This window comes from Ursus arctos, unplaced genomic scaffold (genome assembly GCF_023065955.2).
Source record: "Ursus arctos isolate Adak ecotype North America unplaced genomic scaffold, UrsArc2.0 scaffold_4, whole genome shotgun sequence".
Lineage (NCBI taxonomy): Eukaryota > Metazoa > Chordata > Mammalia > Carnivora > Ursidae > Ursus > Ursus arctos.
The window spans coordinates 2,714,781-2,739,847 of NW_026623056.1; the positions used below are offsets into that span (position 1 = coordinate 2,714,781).

General features: G+C 39.6%; 1 long non-coding RNA gene across 1 annotated transcript; it reads left to right on the forward strand.

Moving 5' to 3' along the window:
* Positions 1-177: 177 nt before the first annotated feature.
* Positions 178-22,170, forward strand: LOC123001072 (uncharacterized). Its single transcript, XR_006409594.3, has 3 exons — positions 178-277; positions 5,583-5,714; positions 20,731-22,170. It is a non-coding gene; the product is annotated as an uncharacterized LOC123001072 (long non-coding RNA).
* The last annotated feature ends 2,897 nt before the right edge of the window (positions 22,171-25,067 follow it).

Genomic DNA, 25,067 nt, shown 5'->3' on the forward strand with positions numbered 1-25,067 from the left:
GGGCTCCCCGCTCATTGGGCCCGTCCGAGCCGCCGCTCCCTCCCTTCGGGGAGGCAGTGCGGGGCTCGATTGGACGCCCGCTTTGTCCGTCCGACCCCGGGGCCGCGCCTTCCCTCCCACTGCGGGGGCCCGTGAAGGGGGGGCTCCGTGGGCAGAGCGGCCGCCTGGCGCCGGGGTGCGCCCACGTGGAGCGCGGGTGGATGGGGCGAGGCCGCAGAGCCAGGGGCGGGGAGGTTGGGGTGCCGCGGCGCCGTGTCCTGGCTTGCGGCTGGGCGAGGTACGGTGCGCACGTGTGTGAGAGTGCAAGTGAGTGTGTGTGTGATCCAGCACTCGGAATGCACGTGGGGAGAGGAGTACAGTGTATATAAGTGGGAGAGTGGGTGGACGCAACTGCTTACACTCTGCCGGATACCCTTTCTTTCTTTCCCCAGCCGGTGGGCAGATGCGGCAGACACACGGGACGGCTACACCGTCAGCATAATCTGCGTAGCCCAACCGGAGATGTCTTGCCAGTTGACTCTTGCCCCATCCCGCGTGCTAGCGTGAATGCGTGTGTGCTCACGGATGGCAGGACGCGAGTCGGGAGACTCAGGCACGCTAACACGCTAGACTTACTGCTCAACTGTCCACATGGGTTGGGGAAATCAGCTTGCCTTTGGCAGAGGGGAAAGAAATGATCTCATATTCTTCCCCGGGCTTCAAACAGAATAATTTAAAAACAAATCTCAGAGGCTGAAATAAGTATGCATACATTTTGTCATATGTATTTGCTTGATTGGTAGCAAAAATACATCAGTTACATTGCTAAATTACATTTTGAGGGCCAACAAAGGTTTCCTATGTAAAACAAAGTAAAACGTAATAACCACAACCCTCTTCAAAGAAAATCAAATTCAAAGAAAACAGTGCTTTTGTTCTTTTTATGTACTTGAGGGGGAAAATTGAGGTTAGGCATAAATGATAATTTTGTTTCTGCTCTTGACCTGACTTCTAAGAAAGTAAATTATTTCTCAAATGCCTCAGAAGTGCCATGGAATTTATTTTATACTGCATAATTTTTATGATATTCTAACCAGACTTTAGTTATCACTATCAATAATAGCCAATGAGCACTCCAAATGAGAGTAGATCTGCATAGCCAAATTAAACATAAAGATGGTCCCTGGTGAAGAACTTTTTTAGGTAGACTCTGAAATTAAAGAGTGCTAAAACCATAAAATAAACCTCATTATAACCTAGCTAGCCTATGACATTTACAGTACCACGAAAACAAAGTTTGCCTGGTATCTGCTTTTCCCTAATAAGTAATAACTTACAATATAACAATAATTATATTGTTCAAAATGCTTTTATTTACAAATACACTTATCACACCCAGATTAAGTATTGGCCTCACAGTTTGGTAAAAAAATGAAAGTTTATTAAAGGGACTGTGACAGCTCTAGGACCTACGACACGAAGAAAGTTAGGATTAGATCTAGGTTAGAATCCTGCTGTTTTTCTCTCTTTCTCCTGTGGAAGCCAAGTTCTCATTCTTTTTAAATAAGTGATATTAACAACTGTGTCTGGTCAGTTAAAATGAGAACCTGGTTTAAAAAGAAAAAGATTTAAGGAAGTTTTAGAATTTTGTTCTGTCATACAGATATTATACAGCCTCACTTATTCAATCTACCACTGTTTAAATTTCCCTCTTTCAGTTTTACTCTTAAAAATGAGACTGAATAATTCCTGAAACCTTGTTAAAATTCTTTATAAAAAGTCCTTAACATTATCAATGTACAATTTGCTAAATAAACTCTTCCTCCAAAAATACTACCAAAACTACTCTGGAGGAAATGAAGTTTTATAGCAATAATCCTGGCCCATACTAGGAGAGAAAATTATCTTAACTGAAAAGAAAGGAAGGAAGGGAGAGTGGAAGGGAAGGAAAGAGAGAGAGAAAGGAAGGAAGGAAGAAATTGTACAGAGGACTGAAAAATTATTATTCATACATAACACAGTATGCAGCATTTAGTTGTATTTCAAAATCTCCGGAAAATTCTTATGCTTCTGGAATACATGATAACTCATTTTAAACCTCTGATTCCTTTGCATCTGATTTCAGACTCCAAAGGTATTCTTTGCCTAAAGCTGCTGGCTGACTCGACAGAATATAATAAATGTAGGCCATAAAACACAACTCAATATTTTAGTCATAAAATTTGAAAGAGAACAAAAATTATTACCTGGACTTACCCATTATTTCAAATTCAGGAAGGGTATGTCGAAGTACATAAAATCACTAATGGCAGTGTCTTTATAAAATTACTTTTCCAAGGTGAAGTATACTGCTAGTTTCTTAAAAATATCAGTATAAAGCTTTTGAGAGGCCGACGTTGGGGAAGCCACCCAGGGCCTACAAACTGAATTTACATAACATCGCCTTTGGGTAGAACTTGTAATAGATGAGCTATTTCTACTGGTCTTGTGAGGTCCGTTGTTAGTTCTATTTTATTTTTATTTATCATTTTAAAAATATATATATTTCTATATGCCATATATTTAACAATATATATAATTTAAAAATTATATATCCTGAGGTATTTCACCAGTTTAATATTTTTTTTCTAAGGCAAGAAGAAATTAACTTAAAGATTCGAGGTCTTACATTTGAGAGGGACTAAGGTAATATTTGGGAACCTTAGCATTCTTTCCAGTTTTACTAAATTTGTCATTTCAATAAAATTTGTTCATTTTCAAAATAGGGAAAGGCAAGAAAAACATAGTTGAGGGATATAATTTGTAAAAATAGATGATCTATCCTAGAGTAAGTAGTTCCTATTGTCTGTGAAATTTTTCAATTAAATCTCCTTACTTCAAATTGAATTCAATAATTTGCAAAAGACATCAACACCTAAGAAAAGGTGGTAAATGTTAAATTATTTTTTTTTAAATTTGTAACTGTGGCAATGGATGTTAATTAGAATTATTGTGGTGTTCATTTCTTATGTCATACACCTGAAACGAATATAGTGTTATATGTCAATTATATCTCAATAAAAAAAAATAAAATTGCAAATGGCCTTTCAGTATTCATAAAGTACAGCTTTAGCCTTTTTGTGTAAATTTTGCAGAAATCAACTATCCTTTTTCCACTGTAGAAAACTACACTTTCCATCTCTGCCTTTTTGCCACTTCACCCATTTGCTATCACCTAATTAACACATAGCTTCCTGCTTGCCACCCATGTGTACTTTGAGAGGTAAAGGCATTCTGTTTTTTGAGGATTCTTTGAGGGATGTTTTGAAACTCCATTTCCATAAAATTTTGCTAATGACCAGGTAGTAATTGTTAGCAGACTAACAACGTATGAAAATTATTTCATAATTAAAAAATGAAAATTACTTAGGAGGCCCTAAATGTGTAGATGTGTAGCTAGACTAAAGAAATAAGAGCTATCATTTCAAACGTCTTTAACATCCTTCTAAAGCAGGACAGTCTAGCATACCATAAACTCTTGCAAATTCTAAGGTGCACAAGCAATTATTTGAATTCGTTGCTTAATGTTTGTTATAGCTAACATATTACTTTAAGAAAATAGTTGCATAGAATATTAGAATATATGGAAAGGGGCCACATGTAAGACTCTGGTGGACTTCCCAAATCTTCCTTTGGCTCGTTCAGGCAGCTTTTCGCCAGCTCACTGTCTTCGGTAACTCAGAGACTTCAGACAAACAGACCGTGGGAAGATCAGCAGCCAGTGAAACATGACATTTTTAATGTTCCCCCAAAATGCATAGTTTATTGGATTGCTTTGTATAAAAGACGTGCTTGGTTTATCCATGACCATTTTATAAAATTGGTAATTAAATTTTAATGTTATATGATAGGCATGTTTAGTAATTTCTTAATTGTCATGAGACATGGCTGATCATATTTATGATATAGCCAATGCGAAGTCCTGGGTCAGAAATTCAACATTCAATTTCAGAACTGTTCCTAAGGGAAATCATAATCTGCTCCATAAATGTTTTTTATGCTCTAGTTACAGAGATGTTTTGAGTCAAAACGAAGGGATATACTATCAATGGTTTTACCAAGGAAGGAAGGAAGGAAGGAAGGAAGGAAGGAGGAAGGAAGGAAGGAAGGAAGGAAGGAAGGAAGGAAGGAGGAAGGAAGGAAGGAAGGAAGGAAGGAAGGAAGGAAGGAAGGAAGGAAGGAATCATTAAGAGCCGAGTTACCTCAGCATTAAGTTCAACTCACATTAAAATTGTGAAATAAAAACACATGTCTTCCCTCACTCCGCTCCTTCTCATTCTATTCTCTAGTGAACTCTTCAAATGTGATCCAACATCCTCGTAATCTCCTTTTGTTTCCCAGGATCCTTGTCTAGGACTATGCCCTTCACTCCCTAACACCCACCTACACACATAAACATTGTCCTTCCCTTCTTGAAGACAAAGGACAAAAACCTAAAATAATCTTCCTCAAAATACCTATTACTGTCATTCAAGTAATCAGTTATTCAAAGGAAAGCGAATTGGATACATTAATTAATAGGAAGATGTTAGAGGATGAATTATTAACTTAATATTGCTCTCAAGAATTTTGTGAGAAAATATGTTAAGCCAAAGGACTGAACTCTAATGGCATAATCCTGGACAGGCTGGTGAGCAGATGAGTCATACTTAATGGACAGAAGAGTTTCACTTTCTGCTACTTAGTTCCTGATTCTTCTGCCCAATTGTAAAGGTGTTCAGGAGCATTCAAGAGGTGACTCAAGAAGCCTATGGCCAGGATACAAATCCCATTTAAGTTACAAACTGTCGATGAGGTCCACAGTAAATCAGTAACTATTAGGACCTCAATTCTCTCATCTGTAAAATGCAAGGGGTAATCATATCTGTGCTGCCTAGCTTCGGAGAGAATAAGCCCATGGGGTTCAAGAGAGAAGGCAAACTTTGGACTTCATTTAGATAAAATTGAATGCTGTAGTGATACTTGTCATTGTTGACCTAAATTTGTACATTTCTGGAAAACTAACAGTTGATTAAGAAAAAAATCAGCTACCCAGTTTAAAATGGTAATTTTCCAATCATAATTATTAACTGAGCTTCTTTAATAGTTGAGAAGGGATGAGTTATGACCTTAAAACAAAGGACTTTTCTTGTAATCCATTTATTCAAGCTAGATTTCTAAGTCTTGGGTTATAATTTATGGACTAATGTTTTCATTATGCTTTATATGTCAATAATTTTCTCAAGCAGTTATTGTGTGCAAGGCACAATGCGGGGAGGGAAATGGATGGTGGAGGCTATAATGATGAATGGACCCTTTTGGTGAAGAGCTCATGGATTTAGTACTTGTTTATTTAAAGGCTAAATCGAAGCTCTGGTTGGAAATTCAATTACTCAAGGAGAGAGCAGAGCAAGAGAACAAGAGGCCTCATGTTGTAATCATGATTTCTAGAGAAGGAGGCCTGTTAGACAAGGCAATAGGATCGCTTAATCAGTAGAGGTAGTTCAAGCTGGAAAAAAGAAAAGGAATGCATAGACCCCTAAAACATAGAAATGTTACTTTGCTTTCATTCTCTTTTGATGCAGGGCAAGGCCTTTGATTTGTGTGCAGATATGTTGCTGCCTGGAGCTCAGCTCAGCCACTTAAGCCAAAGAACATCGTTCAGATTCCAGTTTCAGCTTCGGTGAGTGGGGCAAGATCTTCAGGATATTTGTATGGTAAGGTCATCAATGTCAGTATGTCTAGATTGGAAGGAGTTTTTTCTTGGTTTTGCTTTTCACCTAATTTGACCGCGATTTGTCTTTCTGATACCAGCCATTATGGAGCTTTTCCAAATCACTTATCTCAGTTTTCATAGAAACACTCTTTTATTTTTTTCACTCTCATATTTCATTAGTTTACATAGCAGTTGATTAAATTACATAATTAAAATAGCAAGTGCAATTGCATAAACTGCTTTTAGAACAAACCACTAGTCTCTATGAGGCCTTCAGTTCAGTAGGCAGACGCGGGCCAAGCGGAGATGAGTGTAAGCGCCAGGAGTCTTCAGCCCTGAAGTGCACAGGGGAGAGGCTGACTGACAGAGGGGAAAGTCTCCTGTCATCCAGTCATCCAGTGAGTTGGTTAAATGGAGTTAAGGGCTGATACCGTACATTGGAATGACTAGTGCGGTAAAAGGAGGAGTTGGTGGTCAAGAAAAGGTATGTGAGAGAAGTGACAGGGAAACCAAAGGTACTAAGAAGAGAACTTTGAGTGTTGTTGATACAACTACTGAAAAGACGTTGAAATAAAGCCTACAAGGAGGCCATAGAAGGAACTGATAAGGGCTGGGGTGGAAGATTACAGTGCGCTGGGGAATAAACAGGTGCCAGGTAAATAAGGGAAGAGGAGTAGGAAGATGAACTCTGCTTTCGATAGTTTGCCTGTAAAGGAAGATAGATTGGGTGGAGCTGAGGAGGGGTTGAGGGAAAGTTTGCTGTGGGGCTTTTGTTTTTGGATTAGCACACACAAGAATTTCTTCAAGGAGCTAGTAGAGAGGAATACGTTAAAGATTTGAAGTGCCACATTAAATACATTGGAATGTCTGGAACGTTATTTCTTAAGGCAATGCCCTATTATAGTTCATTTTCCATTTTAGAGGCTCAATAAATTATAGAATGGATGGTCTTAAGAGTCACTAAGAGGAAGAAAATTGAAAGGATTGCCTGGCTAATTGAAAAAGAAATTTGTTTGAAGGCCTAAGGTGGTGTGTACTTGTATTAATTCACTCTGATTAAATGTGCACACCCCCCAAAATGGACATGATTGTATGATAATATCCCAAATAGAGAATCTGTAAAACAGTATGTATTTATTTAAGAAGAAAAATGGACTCTGCTTTGAATAACAGTAATTGGTCCATTTAAAACATTTTATGTATAACTGTTAGATATGTTTACTAAGTAGTTTATGACTTTTACAAATGTTTTGTAACACTAAATGCACAAAGGAGAATGCGAAATTGCATAAGTAATATTATTGCAATCATGTTAAAATGTTTATAGAAAAAATGATTTGTTGTATATTGCTACTTTTAAGTAATCAGATAAAGAGGGAAAAAAGGTGGATATTTTCAATAATTCATGAAAATCTATTCGCTTCAGGATAATGATGCTTTCCACTCATTTGTTGGTTTTAACATTGTTGAACATATCCCTGATCATAAGATCTGTTTTTCTATTAAGGAGTGAGTTGATATACCATGGAAAAGGTGGGTTAAATACCCAGCCCTGGGCAGCCATTTCACACACATATTCCCTCTTTCTCTTCCACCATCAGTAATGAATTAAGTGAACTGTCTCACTGAGTGACTTTGGGACAGGGAAACTAAAGCAACCCCATGAAAACTGTTTTTGCTTCTTTTTCTGCTTCTATTCTTGCTAGGACCTACACCCCCACCTTACATGTGCCTTATAAAACAGATAGTGTATGTCCTCTTTGTAAAAGTCAAGGATGTAATGATTTTCTTTTTTTGAGTCTTCCAGCACAATAAATAACATCTAAGGAGTGACTGGGTGGGGTCATCATGAATGTTTTCCAAGACCACCGACCCATCAAGACCCTTAGCTCCAGGGCATAGGTGACTTATGGAGAGCACCTAAACCCTCGTCTGTGTGCCTGGATGCTTGAGAAGATACTGTGCACTGGACCACAACCCTCAATAAAACCCCAGGCCCCAAGTAGAGATAAAATTCATTCTTCTTTCCTTTCTGAGGTTCTCAGATGCTCTGTCTCTACACTCTCTCTCTATCTTTAATAAAATCTGCTCTCACTTCCTTTCAGCTTAGGTTGATTTTTATTCTGCTTAAGAAGTCAAGGACGTTCTTGGCTGGTCCTGCGGGACCCCTCTGGGTCCTCAGACCCAGCCAGCCTGCATCATCTTCAGATGTGACTTCAGTGTCCCTTTCAACATCTGCCTTTACCGACGATGTCTCTAGCGCTCTGTCTAGTACCTAGTAAACACTGAACACCTTTTCACTGAGTGAGTGAATAAACTCAGCATACAGTGTTGTCCATTGTAAAATACGTAATGGGGGAATTTATAAGATAGAGAGATAGGAAAGAAAGAAAAAAATCTGGGGAAAAATGTAGAATAAAATTTATCTGATTTTAAATGTAGTGTAATTTCTAAGTAGGGAAGCCTTAGGAGAAATCAGAAATGAAAAGAAATAAATACACTGGATTACTTGAAATTCAAAATTGTCACACTTCAAACATTACTAAAAAGTTTAAAAGCAGACACATACAGAGAATATTTGCATAGATTAAATAGATTGTGTAAATTACACAGACCTAACAACTTTATATAATTGTATGCATATTGCTAAAACACTAGGATAATAAAAAGTTGCAAAGTTCATAAACAAATAATAGTTCAGAAAGAGTTCATAAGCAGGTAATTCATGGGCAGGTAAACAACCAGTAAATATGTGAGAAAGGATTCAATCTCAGTAATCACAGAAATGAAAACAATACTAATAATCTCATAACTAATAAAAAAAGCAAGGTTTTTAAAAAAGTTTACATTAAGAGTGGCTTCATGTAGTCAAAATATTTTTTTTAAAGATTTTATTAATTGTCAGAGAGAGAGAGAGAGCACAAGCATGGGGGGCAATAGACAGAGGGAGAAGCAGGCTCCCTGCCAAGCAAGGAGCCTGACTCGGGACTTGATCCCAGGGCTCTGGGATCATGACACGAGCTGAAGGCAGACACCCAACTGACTGAGTCACCCAGGCACCCCTCAAAAATATTTTAAACAAAGATATTCTGCAAAGGAAACTATGAATTGATACATTTTCTGAAAGGCAAATTGGCAATTCAGATCAAGGACCATAAAATACTCATACCTTTTTTCAATAATTTCTCTTCTAGGAATCTATCCATAGAAAGTAGTCTAGAACTCAAGAAAAAATTTTTGCATGCAAGGATAATTATCACAAGCAGTGCCTGGCCTGCTCAGTCGGTAGAGCATGCAACTCTTGACTTCAGGGTCCTGAGTTTGAGCCCCATGTTGAGGGTAGAGATTACTTAAATAAGTAAATAAACTTAAAACAACAACAACAACAACAACAACAATGAAACAAAGATAATTATCACAAAATTAGTTATTGCAAAAAAAAGTAGAAACAAACTAAATGCTGAACTATTTGGAAATGGTTAAATAAATTATAGTATAATTTATATATTTATAATTTATAGTATATAGAAAGAATAGACTATTGCGATATAATGATTTATAAGAAATATACATTTGGTCATTCAGATGACCAAAATATATTTCTCAGATATATTTGGTCTCCATCCACAGTTCCTGAAAATGCTTCAGAGCCATAAAGGTGAAATGGGTGTCTTGTTAAGAATGAAGGTGACTTTTGGGCCCAACCCAAGGTCAAAAGTAGGGAACTAGTTGCCAGGAGGACCAAACGTGTAATTAAAGTATTGAAACTGTCAGTCCCATCCCCAATGTCAGGGGGAGGGGCTGGAGATTGAATCAGCCAATGGGCAATGACTTAGGCAATTATGACTATGTAATGAAGCCTCCAGAAAAACCTAAGGCAGCTTTTTGGTCCTTTATTTCAGAGAGCTTCCTGATTGGTAAACAGGTGGAGCTTTGGGGAGAGTGGCATGCCCAGAATGGGCATGGAAGCCCCCCACCCTTTCCTCATACCTTGCCCTATGGATCTCTTCATTTAGCTGTTGATTTGTATCTTTTATCATATCCTTTAATAAACTGGTAAACCTAAGTGTTTTCCTGAGTTCTGTTTAGCTGCTCTAGCAAATTAGTCAAATTTAAGGGGGAGGTTGTTGGAACCTTCAATTTGTAACAGGTTGGTCAGAAACACATGTAAGAGCCTGAGGCTTGAGCCAAGTATCTGAAGGGGTTGGGACTGGGAGTACAGTCTTGTGGGACTGAGCCCTCAACCTGTGAAATCCGATGCTATCTCCAGGTAGATAGGATCAGACTTTTTTTTTTTTAATTCTCTTTATGTATTTGACAGAAAGAGAGAGAGCACAAGCATTTGGAGTGGCAGGTAGAAGCAGGCTTCCCGCTGAGCCCGATGCCGGCTTGATCCCAGGACCTTGGGATCATGACCCCAGCTGAAAGCAGACACTGAGCCAGCCAGGCACCCCTAGATAGGATCAGACTTGAGTTGAATTCTTGGATTGCCTGCTGGTGTCCAAGAATTGCTTGGTGTTGTGGCTGGGAGGAGCATACCTCCATGCTGGAATTGGGTCCCAAATCTCTAAAAGAAATATTAAGCAGATACCAAAACTAGTTGTTTAGCTTGGAATCTTCAGAAAGCGACCCTGAAGAAAGCTTTCATGTGGAAGAAGGTTATTAGGAAGAATTCTCATGAAAAGTCAGGATAGCAGGAAGGATGGCAAATGAGCAGTCCCAAGGTAACTTCTGCTCACTCAGAGGAGCTCTGGAAAAAGTGTAGATCACACCTCAGAGTTGTTCCCATAGGGAGCAAGAGAGCGGGTGTATTTATATTACTGCTCCACGGAGTCATTAATTAAGGGTTTGGTTGAGGGGCATAAAGTCCCAGAAATTTCCCCGTCCTCTGTGCAAACAACAAAGTGGCCACAGCAGCCCAAGTCCCAGGTACTGGCTACCACAGGAGTGAAGCACACCAGAAGCCCGGGGGGAAGGAAAATGGCGAAGGTTTTCCAGCAAATATGCGTGGGGCAGTGACATACCTGCTGAATAGGTGTTCGTAAAGAATACCCCATAATATGATGAATGCTGAATGAGAAAAAAACAAGGTACAAAGTACTGTTTAAGGGGTCCAGATTTACATCATGGCCTGAAATAACTAAAAAACTAAACAAAATACATGACACAATGGTTCAGCCCTAAGGCATCCGGAAGGAGTGATTTTAGAGAGAGAGGAAACACAAGAGGTGAACCTGATGGCCGCTCTAACTGCTTACTGTCTGGCACGAGAAGGCTACCGCACAGAGAAGGAGGAGCCCAGGTGGGGTGCGGCCATATCCCCAACAGGAGACAACCCCAGGGGACTGACGAGACATTCCGTGTTAGGGAAAGTTGGTAAAGGGTACATGAGAACGATTGTTGCCATTTTTCTGTTAGTCTAAAATTACTTCAAAATAAAAAGTGTTAAAATCCTAAAAAGGGAGAAAATAGACCATGAGAATGCTAATCAAAATAAAGATGGAGTGGCTATGTTAATAGTAGAGAAAGGAGATTTTATTTTACTTTTTCATTTTTTTAGAGAAAGTCGACTTTAGAGGAAAAATATTATCAAGAATAAAGACAAATATTTCATAATGATAAAGGGGTCCATTTATCAAGAGGAACTAATAATCCTAAATGATTATGTGCCTAATACTAGACCTTCTAAATACGTGAAGCAAAAACTAATAGAACGAAGAGAAATAAACCAATCCACAACTTCAGCACTTTTCTCCTGGTACTTGATAAAAGGAATAGCTAGAAAATCTGTAAGCATATAAAAGACCGAACAACATTATCAACCAACAAGACCTAATCGACATTTATAGAACATTCCACTCAAAAACAGAATCACATTCTTTTTAAGTGCTTATGGACCATTTACCAAAATGGACCATATTCTGAGATAAAAATGAGTCTCAGTACATTTAAAACACACCACATACATACCATTTCTATTTGTTGGTGGAGTGCTGTACATGTTAACTTCATGGCTTGGCGGGTCAGATAACATCCAGTTCATGAAGGGTAGCTTCTGCTGGTTTCTCCTAACAGGTATGGAGAAAAAGCATTTGCCAAATCAATAGCTGCATATCTGATATCAGGGGGTGTGTTAATTTGCTCGAGCAATTTGAACCCATAGCTGGTATAACAGCCACAGTTAGTCACCACCTGGTTAAAGCTTACACATCTACTGTTATGATCCAGTATCCATCTGTCTTCAGCATAGACCAAATAGGTAAGTTGAATGGGAATGTCATGGGATTGCCATACCTGCATCCTTGATACTGGCACAAAGCTCTGCAGCCCCTTCATGAATGCAATATTGCTTTGGTTGACTGTTTTCCTAGTTAGAGGCAATTCTAAAGGGTCCCACATGGCCTTTCCCACCACCATAGTCCTGACTCCACAGGTCAAGGAGCCAGTGTGGGGAGTCCACCTGCTGCTAATTGTATCTGTTCCAGTTATGCATCCCAGAACCAGAAAAATAGGCACAGGATGGGTTCAAGGACCCACGGACCCACCGTAAGGGAACTGAGCTAAAGTCCCCAGACTACCTGACCTCCATAAGCCACTCCTCCAACTAGTGAATCACAGTGATATTTCAGGTCTTCTAGAATTAGTGTGTCAGTTCAGAGCCAGTGTCTAGTCGTCCCTGAAAGTTTTCACTATTTTCTTTCCTCAATGCACAGTTACCCTAGTAAAAGCCTGGAGGTCCTTTTGGGTGAAGGGTTAAAGAAAGATTACACATTTTTGGTGGTGTACAGGGACTCTGTTTCAAGGGGACTCAGTGTCTTCTCTATTCAAGGGGTTCTGGGTCTAAAAACTGATCAAGTCCAGGAATTGGTTGAGAAGCCATGACTCTATTTTTATGATTCAGGTTAGACTTTTGCTATTTGACCTAAAACTTTTCTGTTGTGATAGATCAAGTGAGAATTTAGCAGGCTTCCTACATATCTCACTTCTTGGAACACCATGATCAACCAGCCAATGCCACGGTTTTATGCAAGTCAGACTATTCTGATTGCTGCTTAACTGCTATCCATTATGGTAACCATGCCCACCTTGCCCTTGGTGGTTGAGTGCTACCATTTGGCCCTTGCTACCCCAGGATCCAATTACTCCCATTGCATTTAGGTTTCCTGATTCTGTGACTGTAGTCCCCACTATAAGGACTGGCCTACAAAGAAGAGTGATTACAGAGCTCTTTAAGGATACTAGGGCTCTATTCACAATTTTTTTCTCAGAGTAGTGGTGAAAGGTGTCTTCTGGACTTTGGTATGTCACCTGGACTCTCAGAGTGGGTAAGTTTTAACTGACAAATCCACTAATTTTACAAATCTGCATTCCAAACTTCCTAAGCATTTGAATCCCTCCCTCTACATTTAAGCAAGGTAAGTCAAGTGTTTCTAGTTTGCTCATAGTAGGCCACCTTTTGGTCCATGTTCATCCAATCAGCTAAAACTGTTAAAACCCTTTCCAACTCCCTGAGCTACAACGTTAAATCCGGGATCTCTGCTTAGTAAGCCCGTATTGATAATATCAACCTGATCCAACTCTGCTTCTTCCATCATTATCCCGTGCCCTCAGTATCCATTCCCATACATGTTTTCCAGATTTTAATCTACATAAGTTAGAAAAGTCACATAATTCTTTTGGAGTGTAGCAACCTCCTCAGAGGTCACACTTCGTATCTCATCCTTAGGGACCTTCTGGAATTTGAGTCTAGTTATAGATCTAGAAGCAAAGGGGGGCAGTAGATGTGGCTCCTAAGGAGAATCAGCTTTGTATTGCGTAGCATTACAGTTTCCTCAGGCAATGCAGAGTTAATTCCCTCCAATGGGGAGTAAGGGCGAGTTAGAGAAGACAATACCACTGGGAGTGAGGAGGCCACTTCCACTGGGAAAGAAGACTAGCCAGAATTTAGAGGTTCAATGTCCCCAGCCTCATCAGGCTCTTCCTACAGGTCCATTCCAATTTACAAGATTCTATTCTTTACCAATCAATGACCTCATTTGAACAGTAGACACCCTGTAGAGCTGGGAGTTCAACTAGTGTTATAATTCAGCCAACTGCAGGATGAAATTCTGTGTTTGATTTTCAACAATCTCAGCCCTGAGGCTACAGGAGATAAAGGTCTCCTTTAGGGCACACACAGAAGTGTTTAGGTCATTTATGTGACACTTGAACTGAGAATTCACATCCCTGAGCTCATCCTTTCTTTCATCACTTCTCCAGCAACATTAGGAGCAATCAACGACCTCATTAAATTCATTAGATTTCCAAAAATGTCTGAAAGTATCACATATGCAGTCACCAAACTCCTTATTTCTTATAAGTGGTTGATTAGAATATCTAATGAAGATATTTTGCATATCTCTGTTGCCAGATCTTTTTTTTTTTTTTTTTTTTTTTTTATTTTAATGATTTTTTATTATATTATGTTAGTCACCATACAGTACATCCCCGGTTTCCGATGTAAGGCTCGATGATTCATTAGTTGTGTATAACACCCAGTGCACCATGCAATATGTGCCCTCCTTACTACCCATCACCGGTCTATCCCATTCCCCCACCCCCCTCTGTTGCCAGATCTTGCAAGGGACTATCAGCGCTCTTTTCACTACTGGAAATATGGTCATTACCATCTTTCAATCTAATGAGATTGAAGAGCCAATTTCGGAAACCTCAGAACTAATTCAGAAAACTCATCCTTAGAATTGTGGTCCTGTAGATCCACTCTTGGTACCCAAATCTGAACTAGTCAGTTTCTCCAGAGAAAGAAAACCAAAAGTAAGAGATGTACTCCAAAAACTGTCTCATGTGATTACGGAGACTGAGAAGTTCAAGATCCACAATCAGCAAGCTGAGGGTAAATTTCCAGTCTGAGTCCAAAGGCCTGTGACCCAGGAGAGCAGTTGATGTACGTCTCAAGCTGAGTTTGAGTCTGAAGGTAGAAGACTGACATTTCAGCTTGAAGACCTTAAGGCAAAGAGTAAGAATTCTTTCTTACTCAGCCTTTTATTCTATTCAGGCCTTTCACAGATTATATACGGGAAGGGCAATCTGTTTTATGAAGTCTACCAATTTAGATGTTAATCTCATCCAGAAACACCCTCACAGACACAACCAGAAATGTCTAATCAAATATCTGTGTACCCTGTGGCTCAATCATGTTGACACATAAAATTAACTATTGCACGGAGGATGGAGAAGAAAAGAATTCAGGATAGCTCTGTTTTCTATCATAGTTCCTTGCGTAAATGGTGGTTCCATCAATTTGGAAGAGAATAGGGAAGGAAGAAGGGACTTGAGGTACTGGTAAGAAGCTCAGTGCTGGACATGTTTTGTAGAGCATCTATGGAACATCCACTTGTAAACATAGGGCTTTAGATCTGGATTAGAGATATAGAATTGACAGCTATCGGTATACAAGCTGTAGAAGGAGTGAATGAAATTCCCCAGATAAAGCATGTGTAATAAGAAAGAGTAGAGTGTGAAGGATGGATTATTAACATGAAAGGACAAAAGAAAGTCAAGGGCATAGAGGCAACATCGTTCAGACAGAATGAGACCAGGAACCCAAGGCAGGAGTTTCAAGAATGAAGGAAAGGAAAACTATTATCCACTGTAGAGGTCAAAGATGGTAAATACTGAAAACTGCCCAATAGAAATAACAAATAGGAGGTTTGTGTTATCTTCAGAGGGAAAAGTTGCAGAGGTGGGATGAACGGAGAAGTGACTGAGTGCAAAGGAGATAGAGACAAGAAATGTACACTTGCTCTACCAGCAGCTTGGACTGATGGAAAGTGAGGAGATGACCCAGGATGGTTAAAGAATGTTTTTCTGAAATGCTGAAGGGAAACTCAGTGATGGAAGGAGGAAAGATAGGGAACAAGATCCCTGAAGAAGAATGGGATCCAAAACACGTGAAAAGTCTGATTTTGACATGCTGATGCCACCACCCATTCATTCTTTTCTGGTTCAAATCAACATAGGGAGAGTTGTCATTAGAATTCTAAACTGTACTTTATTGTCGGTAATGAATCACAATTTCTATATTTTAGATGTGATTTTTTTATATACGCGTAGGACATTGTTTAATTTCATGATTTCAAGAAGTATCTATACCCAAATGGAAGAATATATTTGAAATTACTGTAAAAAGCTGTACAACTGCCAGCAGTAGAGTCATTGGGAGGGATCTGAAAGAAATGTAATTTTGGTCCTTTATTCTCTACCTAAATAATAATAATAATAGGTCTCAGGGCGCATATTTCTTTCATAAGAGATTCATAAAATCCCTCTTTCTTGCCTTTCCTTCTTTTTCTTTAAAAACCAAAACCAAACCAAAATAAAACACCTCCCAAATCTCCCTTTTGCTTTCTAGCTTATGGTCCACTTTCTCTGCACTACTCAAATGATCTTTTACTTGTTAACTGTTTGCTAATTTCTACTCCTTGAATACGTCCCCAACCTGTAGCCTAAATTTAATTCACCTAAAACACTGATTGCAACTTCACTATTCTATCCAGAATTGTTCAATGGCTTCCCCAATTTCTCCCCTGCATTAAACACAGAACAAAGTCCATATTTCTTAGCCTGAAATTTGAGGCAATCCATAATCTAGTCCTCACTTTTTAACCTTCTCTTTAAGTTCTACTTGACACCTACCTATGTTCCACCAATGTTAAACTGATATGTTCTTTTGTTTCCTGAAAGTCATCCAGGTTGACCATGTTAAAAAAAACAAAACAAAATTCAACAGAGAAATTTTAAAGATCTAATTGACTTTATTAATTGATTCATGTATCGGGAGGCATTCCATCTAGCAAGTAGAGGAGCTCTGAGGAATTGTACAAAATGGAAGGTTTTTATAGGAAGGAGGGGTGGGACAAGAAGTTATTAACAAAAGAAAAGAAGGGATTGTTCCAGGCAAGGTCACCTTCCCTTACAGAGAAGGGCAGGGGATTTATTAGGTGGATTACCTCATCTTCCTTTGGGGGATAGAGAGGCCCCATGTAACAGATTACCTCATTGGTGCTGACCACAAAATTCTAAATTGACTGGCTTAAAAGTCTACTCCTAGAGAATTTGAAATTGCAACTAAGTCCTTGTTCTGGGGTCAAATGACTCCATCTTGGGCTTGTGGGTTTCTTTTTAATAGCCATACACTGTTACAAGTGTTGTGCACTGCACAACCCCAAGAGACTACAATGTGATTCATGCCCACTAGGGCTGTGCAGCTCATAACCCACATAAATGGAAATGTTGACCCCTATTTCACAGTAGAAATATTATTCCAAAGGCTGAACTCCAATTTTATCATCACCTGCAGTCAGATTTCCCTCTCAATTCTTCTTTAAACCTACATATAGTAGAAATTAGAACTAGATCAAATTCAAACTCAGAGATCCGGTATTCAAAACCTGCTTTAAGCTAACCTCACTATAGCACTTCACCTCATTCTCGACATGAATTCTCCATTATAACTGAGCTGTTGTCTACAATTATGTCTCTACAAATAGAATGCCTACCTCTGGACCATTTAATTTTCTTTCCTTCCACCCTAATTTCTTCCTACCCTCTTCCAACAATTCAAAAACAATCCATCTTTCACTGAACAAAACAGTTTTCCCAACCTCTATAAAACCTTCAAAGATCATTCTATTCCACAATCATCCTATCTTTCCTGAGTTATTATTGTTATTTTTATTATTATTATTACTAAGATTTTATTTATTTATTTTAGAGACAGAGAGAGTGGGTGCATGAGTGGGGGAGGGGCAGAGGGCGAGAATCTTCAAGGAGACTTCGAGGTCAACGCAGAGCCCCATGAGGGGCTCGACCTCACAACCCCAGAATCACATCCTGAGCTGAAACCAGAGTCAGATGCTTAACAGACTGAGCCACCCAGGCGCCTCTCTGAATTATTATTAAAGTTATCATCTGCTGCAATTTTTTAAAAAGATTTCATTTATTTATTTGAGAGAAACAAGGAGAGAGAGAGAACACAGAGGGAGAGTGAGAGGGAGAAGCAGACTCCCCACTCAGCAGGAAGCCCAATACAGAGCTTGATCCTTGGACCCTTGAGACCATGACCTGAGCTGAAAACATGCTTAACAAACTAAGCCACCCAGGCACCCCCTGTGTTGCAATTTTTAACATTTGGTTAATACCATGTCTTATATTCATCTATTTTCATGCATCAAATTTTTTTAAACCACCAACTAGACTACATTTCCTCAGTAGTTAAGTTTAGCTCTTATATCATTGTGTCTATTGAGTATAATAGACAGTTGTATAATCTATGCTTGCTGATTTGATATTTCACTAAAATTTAAAAATGATAAGGCTAACCCTTATGTCAGTCTGTAAGATTCATAGCGAGTTGATTTGTAATTTTTTAGTGTAATTTCACAGTTTTTTTACTGTTCAGCATGCTTTCTTATCATTTGTCTTTGAGTCCCTTTAAAAACTATGCTTTCGTTCTATATCTGGTGTAACTTTATGAAACCCAGGAAGAGCCAATAGTTCTCTTCCCTGGGGTATGTGACCTGAGGTTGTATGTGCCTTTCTTGAAAACCATGTGGAAAATATCTCCTTGAAAAATGAAGACAAAGAGATATAGAAAAAAGCAGAGAGTTGGGGAGAGATAACAGTAATGACATTCTTTGAGCCCCTCAATCCTTTTATACATGGAGTCAGCTGCATCCCTGGATTGGCCATTTATATGAGTCAATACATTCCTCTTTTAGAAACCAAGCCAGTGTGAATTAGGTTTCTGTTATTTTGCCACTGAAAGTGACCTGCCGCATACATATGTAATATCACTTGATCATCTTGCACTGTGTATGTGTAAAGCGCCATGTTAGGTATTGTGAGTGATAGTTCTATGAGAAATTAACTCCCGTTCTGCCTTTAAGGTACTTTACAATATAGTAAGAGAGATAAGATGGATACAGATAATGCTACAACACCGTATGTGACGGATGCCACATGGGAAGTACAAAGGACTACAGAAGTTCAGATAAAGGACCGATCTCTTATTTGGAGGGATCACAGAGGCTTCACAGAGAAGATGACATTAGAAACGGCCCAAGATCAGTGCAAAGCTTTCTTAAGGAATGATGAAATGTCTAATAATGTGACAGTATAGGTTTGTATAGTGAGGGTTGGAAACTAAGTTGGAAAGATAATTTGGGGTCAAAGAGGGGATAAAGTAATAAATGCTAAGACAATGAATGTGAGCTTCATTAGGAAAAAGGGAGCTAAAATCCTGGACAGGATTTTGAACCATATCAAAGTGTTGTATAATACACCTAGTATTCAAAAAATGAAAGCGAAGTCGGTCTACAATGCAGGAAGTTGGGAAAGGAGGGTTAGATGGTATGAATTGTAACCTTTGTAAATCTCTTTTTGTTCATAATGTTTTCTTAAATATCATTATCAACATCTAGCAACAAAACATAGTTCTAGCAAACTGTATGGAAGTATGTGAATGGGTTTTAATTAGTATCGCTCTTCTAGATACTTTAATTATTTATAGTATCTGTATTCTTCAAAGAGTAACTCTTTGTCCAAATTATACAACTATCATTACTATGACTAGGTTTGAATTATTTCTTAATGCTTTAAAACATAATGTTTAGAACCTTCTATTATCCACTTAATTCAAGAGTGGTGATGATTACATTTACTTGAAATAGGCATAGGCTTGAAGATAGCATTCTTTAGGTTGTATTGCTCAAGGTATTTTTGGAGAATAGATAATCTTATTCCTTTGTCCTTTATCTAGTTGCACAAGGCTTGCTTTGCATTGCACACACATGCTTGGAGAGGAGCACAGAAAAGTTCTCTTTCACCAAGTTGTGGGCAGAAAATGACATACTGTGCAGCGCAAGCCAAGTAAAGAAGCAAACTTCCCACAGAATCACGAGATAGCCCCATCTGTAATTCTGGGTGTAGCTACAGTTGCATGCCAAGTCTTTGCTCTGGAGGAGTTAAATAGGACTTTTTCCCAGAACTTCTGAGAATACATCATGTCGGGACCCCAGTTGAAGGTCCTGAGGCCAAGTATCTGACCACCTCTAGCCTTCGACTAAGGAGTCCTTTCTACCTAGCAACTGCCTGGCTTGCCACAATTCACGTAAGAGAGGCCATGCAGCTCTTCAGTGAGAAAACATCCTAATCCAAAAGACCAGGATGCACTCTAATAATCTTGAGATTGGTAACGAATTAAATTATGTTTTGTTTGCCCTACTGGTAGGGTCATGAAAACTTGTTACGCACTTTAGAAGGATTTCCACTTAAAATGTGTCAAAATAAAAGATTTTGTGTGGAAAGAATAATTGTCTATACCTGAGAAAAAAAATAGCTCCTTGGCAAGTGACCAGATACAAACCACCAGATAGGCATTTCTGTACTGAATTTATACTGCAAGCAGAAAATCTCAACCAGTTTCACATTTGATCATCTCCAGGGAGCCATCATATTTGATTACAGTTTAGTAAATGACATATCATATACTTCTGATTCTAATCTTCTGTGCGACTGACCAGAGACAGGCTAGTTCACCCCAGGATAAACTGGGACTGTGAGAAAAAGCAGTAGAAGGTGTGAAATTTTAAAGCTGGGCGTGGTGGTGGTGGTGGTAGTGGTGGTGGTGGTGGTGGTGGTGGTGATGGTGGTGGTAGGGGTTGGGGGTGAGGGGCGCTGAGAGAGAAGGCTGTTTCTTTGGGTGGCCCTTACAGGGAATAGTGGCTTTATTGTTGCGAGCCTGCCTAAAGGGCTTCTTCCTTTTGTTTACTTCTTTTCATTCCTATGGACTCTTCTGTGAGTATTAATAAATTACTCTTTGCTTAAGCTCTCCAGGTAAGAGCCTCTTCTCCCCACAGCCGGGAACAATGCCACCGCTGCCACAAGATGAAACAGGCATGCGAGATTGAGAAGTGCTGTGGTGAAGCAACGTTCACCTTTATTTTTTTGCTCTTCAGATAATAATGATTCTGGGGAAGGAAGAGAAAACTCCAGAGCTACTTTGTTCTCTTCAAAGCCCGAGCTTCAGGAGAAAAAGAAGACAAGATACTTCGCAGGCCAGGGGGCCACAGCACACACCGGCCCTGTGCCTTTATTTTATTATATTAATGATATGAAGTTCAAAAATTACTTTCTTAAAAAAAAAAAAGATGGGTAGTGGATAGAAAAAACCTTAATGGTGGCATTTAAATCAAAAATTTAGTTTGTTCATCTACATTTTCTTTCTTTTTAAAAATATTTTATTTATTGATTTGAGAGAGAGTGAGCAAGAGAGAGAGAAAGAGGAAGAGAGAGAGCACAAGTGGGGAGAGGGACAGAGGGAGAGGGAGAAGCAGGCTCCTCACTGAGCAGGGAGCCTGATGTGGGGCTTGATCCCAGGACTGGGGTATCATGACCTGAGATGAAGCTGGATGCTTAACCAACTGAGCCACCCAGGCATCTCTCATCTACATTTTCAATTACATTTCCCCTTGAAGAATGTGGAATTTTAACGTGCAAGAGGTGAGGAAAAAGTGAATGAAAAGTCTCTGTTCTCATCCTGCAATCAAAGAAATAAAATGAGCGTGTCTTTGTAATTGTTGGATATACACAGATGAGTGAAGAACTGCTGGAATTTTCTGTTAGCTGATGTGTTGGTTGCCAGTAAAAAAGCAAACATGAACCTTGGGCTGTCAGTAAGAACACTGTGGAGTGGAAGGAAGTGACTGCGACTTGCAGGGTGACAGGCCCTCGGCCACAGGGGAGCAAAGGAAGGGGGGGTTCTCTGGGAGCTCAGTCTTCCTAGGTCAGTTTCCTCTTCAAACTCACCCACTGCCAGGCTCCTGCCCTAACCTTAGGCTCTTCAGGTTTTGGCTTGCCCATCTCCAATGGACTCTGCCCACTCCATGACCTTGAATGAGCAACTTTGCCTCTCCTGTCCTTGGTTACGCACCTATTGTTATGAACTGAATGTGTGTGTCCCCCAAATTTCATATATTGCAGCTCTTCCCCTGCCCCCACCCCATGGCTGTATTTGGAGATAGGGCCAATGAGGAGGTCAAATGAGGTCATAGGAGTGGGAGCCCTAATCTGATAGCACTGGTGCCCTTAGAAGAGGAAGACACATGAGAGCCCTGTGTCTCTGCCATGTGAGGACACAGAAGATGGCCGTCTACACACCAGATGTGCGTTCCTCACCAGAAACGAATCTGCCAGCACCTTGATCTGGGACTTCCCAGCCTCTAGGACTAAGTACACTTGCTGTTTAAGCCACTCCATTTATGGTGGTTTGTTATAGCACCCCAAAATGACGAAGATGACTGTAAAATATGAGGAAAACGCAGTGGTCTTCTCTGCCTCTTTCAACACTAACATTTTATAATTGAAATCAAAGGTTTGAAATAAATAATTGCATATCATATTTACATCTCTTCTTAGCTGAATGATGTATGTGTGTGTCTCTAGATCCTTCGAGATCCTGTTGTGATTCCTCATGATTTCTCTAAATGTCCATGAATTCTCCTCCATACCCCTCCATCTCTGAGTAGAATGGATTGGCCCTCAAATTGTCTCTTGCTTATTTATTTATTTATTTATTTTAAAAGACTTTATTTATTTGAGAGAGAGAGAGCAAGTGAGTGAGTTAGCACAAGCAGGGGGAGCAGCAGGCAGAAGGAGAAACAGGCTCCCCGCTGAGCAGGGAGCCCTGATGCGGGACTCAGTCCAGGACCTTGGGATCAAGACTTGAGCTGAAGGCAGATGCTTAACCGACTGAGCCACCCAGGCGTCCTTCAAATTGTCTCTTATTGTTCAAACATATTTTTCCCATATTCAAACCATGTTAGTCCACTTTAATTTCAGCTGGACTAGTTAGCCCTAGGAGAGCTGCTGTGAGGGTGGTCAAGAAAAGGATCTAGAGATCAGGATATGACAGCAGAAAAGCTTCAGATGTATGGACGATTTTAGGACAGTTAAAGAATATAATCGACATGACTTAGGTAGATATAATTATAACTCAAATATTATTCATGCCACTATATTTTCCTCATAATTTTCGGATGCTCATTAAACATATGAACCTTGTTTGCCAGAATTCCCTCAGACTCCATGAAATATATCTCCTTTCACTGATTAGGTAGTTTATTTTGAATTACTGCTGGCAAGGTTTGGAGCTATGATTACTTTTCCTTGACTCTTGAATGGACTTAAGAAATACAATTTAAATTTCTTTTTAAATGAAATTTATGCCATGAGAAATGTTAGTTGTGATATTATAATCCTAATATGTGATATTAAAACTCAATATACTTAAAAATAACAATATTTCTAAAAGCAGCCCCAAACCCTTTTTTTTTTATTTTTTAAAAGATTTTATTTATTTATTTGACACAGAGAGAGAGCACAAGCAGGGGGAGCAGCAGGCAAGGGGAGAAGCAGGCTCCCCGCTGAGCAAGAAGCCCGATGTGGGCCTCGATCCCAGGACCCTGGGATCATGACCTGAGCTGAAGGCAGACGCTTAAGGACTGAGCCTCCCACGTGTCCCCAAACCCTTTTTTGAAATAAGCAAGAATATGTGCTCTTGTATATTTATTCATACAAACACATACTATCATTATTTCTGTATTTATTCTTGTGGCTTTTTTTGTTTTGTTTTTTTGGGTTTGTTTGGTTTTTTTTAAGCTTTTGGGAAGAAAAAGTGAGAGTGTAAGTTATTGGTTATTGACCCATGAAACTGGGAAGTCTGGGTGGGGCCAGGAGACTGAGCTGTCATTGCGCATATCCAGAGCTGCGTCTCTGACTCTCTCTGCACTCCAGTACAGTGTATTTAGAGAACAAACCTTTGTGCGGGGAATTTCAATGTAGAGTGGTTTAACAGACAGTGCATGACTGGTTTCTGAAAGAAGGGGGTTCTCTGTCACTTCATAAAGTTTTCATAGGAAAGTACTTATCCTTGCATGGAAAACACTTGGCTGCTTACTTTATGAGACTGGAAAAGTCAAGTCTTCTGAATGCCAATGAGGGGTCTTTCAAATGGCTGGATGGTTCCGAAGAAATCAATTGATGATCCCTGACAGGTTTACGGAGGAGGATTTTTTGTATCTTCATCATGCAGGTACCAGGGGCTTAAACTTGCAAATACTCAGTTTCATGACTTCAGAGATATTTAAGACAATTTATTCTCTTGTTCTATTATACAGTTTACCAATGTAACACCAATAGCTGCATTTTCTTCCTGTTATTGATGTACTGATATTTCCTTTTTCAAAAAAAAAAAAAAGATTGTATTTACTTATTTGAGAGAGAGAGAGTGGGAGGAGGAGCAGAGGGGGAGGGACAGGGAAACTCGGCGCTGAGCCTGGAGCCCGACTTGGGGCTGGATCCCAGGACCCTGAGATCATGACCTGAGCTGAACTCAGTCTGTCGCTTAACCGACTGAGCGACCCAGGCATCCCAATACACTGATATTTCTTAAAAGAACCATTTGACAAGTCAATGCAAATGTCTATTTTACCTCCTTTGGAGAAAAGAAGGAAAAATTATCAACCATTTCACTTAATTACAACACATAATAATAGGTGAGTTTTGGCTAAACTCTGAGAAGAGCCATCACTGGGTCTGCTTTGAATGAGTGATGAATAAATGTGTAAATCTCTTAGAGCCTCCTCTTCTCTATTCCCTACTACTCCCTCCAACACTTTCTCCTGCCAGTCCTCTGAAACCCCAGCAAGAGCTTTTATTCATTTATTTTTACCTAATATTTACCAGTTTGACCAGAGGGAACAAGGACATTCTTTCTCATGAATCCATCTGATCCTATTTATAATGTTTGTATTTTAAGGCACAGATCATAAGGTACACTCACATACTTCTCATGTGATCCTCACCACCACCTCCAACAGTAGCTTATGCGGTCAGGTTATGCCTGCTCTTAACACCTGCCTCTCCTTTGCGGGATGGCTTCCTCTCCTATCACGTATTGGCTTACGTGATAGCTATCCGTGTGCCTCGCACAGGGCTTGGCACACAGGTACTGGTCAGTCAGTCCTTGTCAAAGAGAGACTTGATGAACGAATACAAGTTTCTGTCCTGATTTTATAATTGAGAGAATTGAGACTCAGGACGTCTGAGTGACTTGCCTAAATTTAAAGAGTTAAAAATAAGCTGAGTCAGGGCTTAAACTCTTGTGGACTTGGAGCCCTTCCTTTCCATCCAGCTGCTGGGCTGGAGACAAAGTACCAGGAAAAATTTCGAGTACAAACAGAATTGGGAGGCCAAATAAGGACATGGTGGTGTACTCGTTTCCTCGGATTGAGGT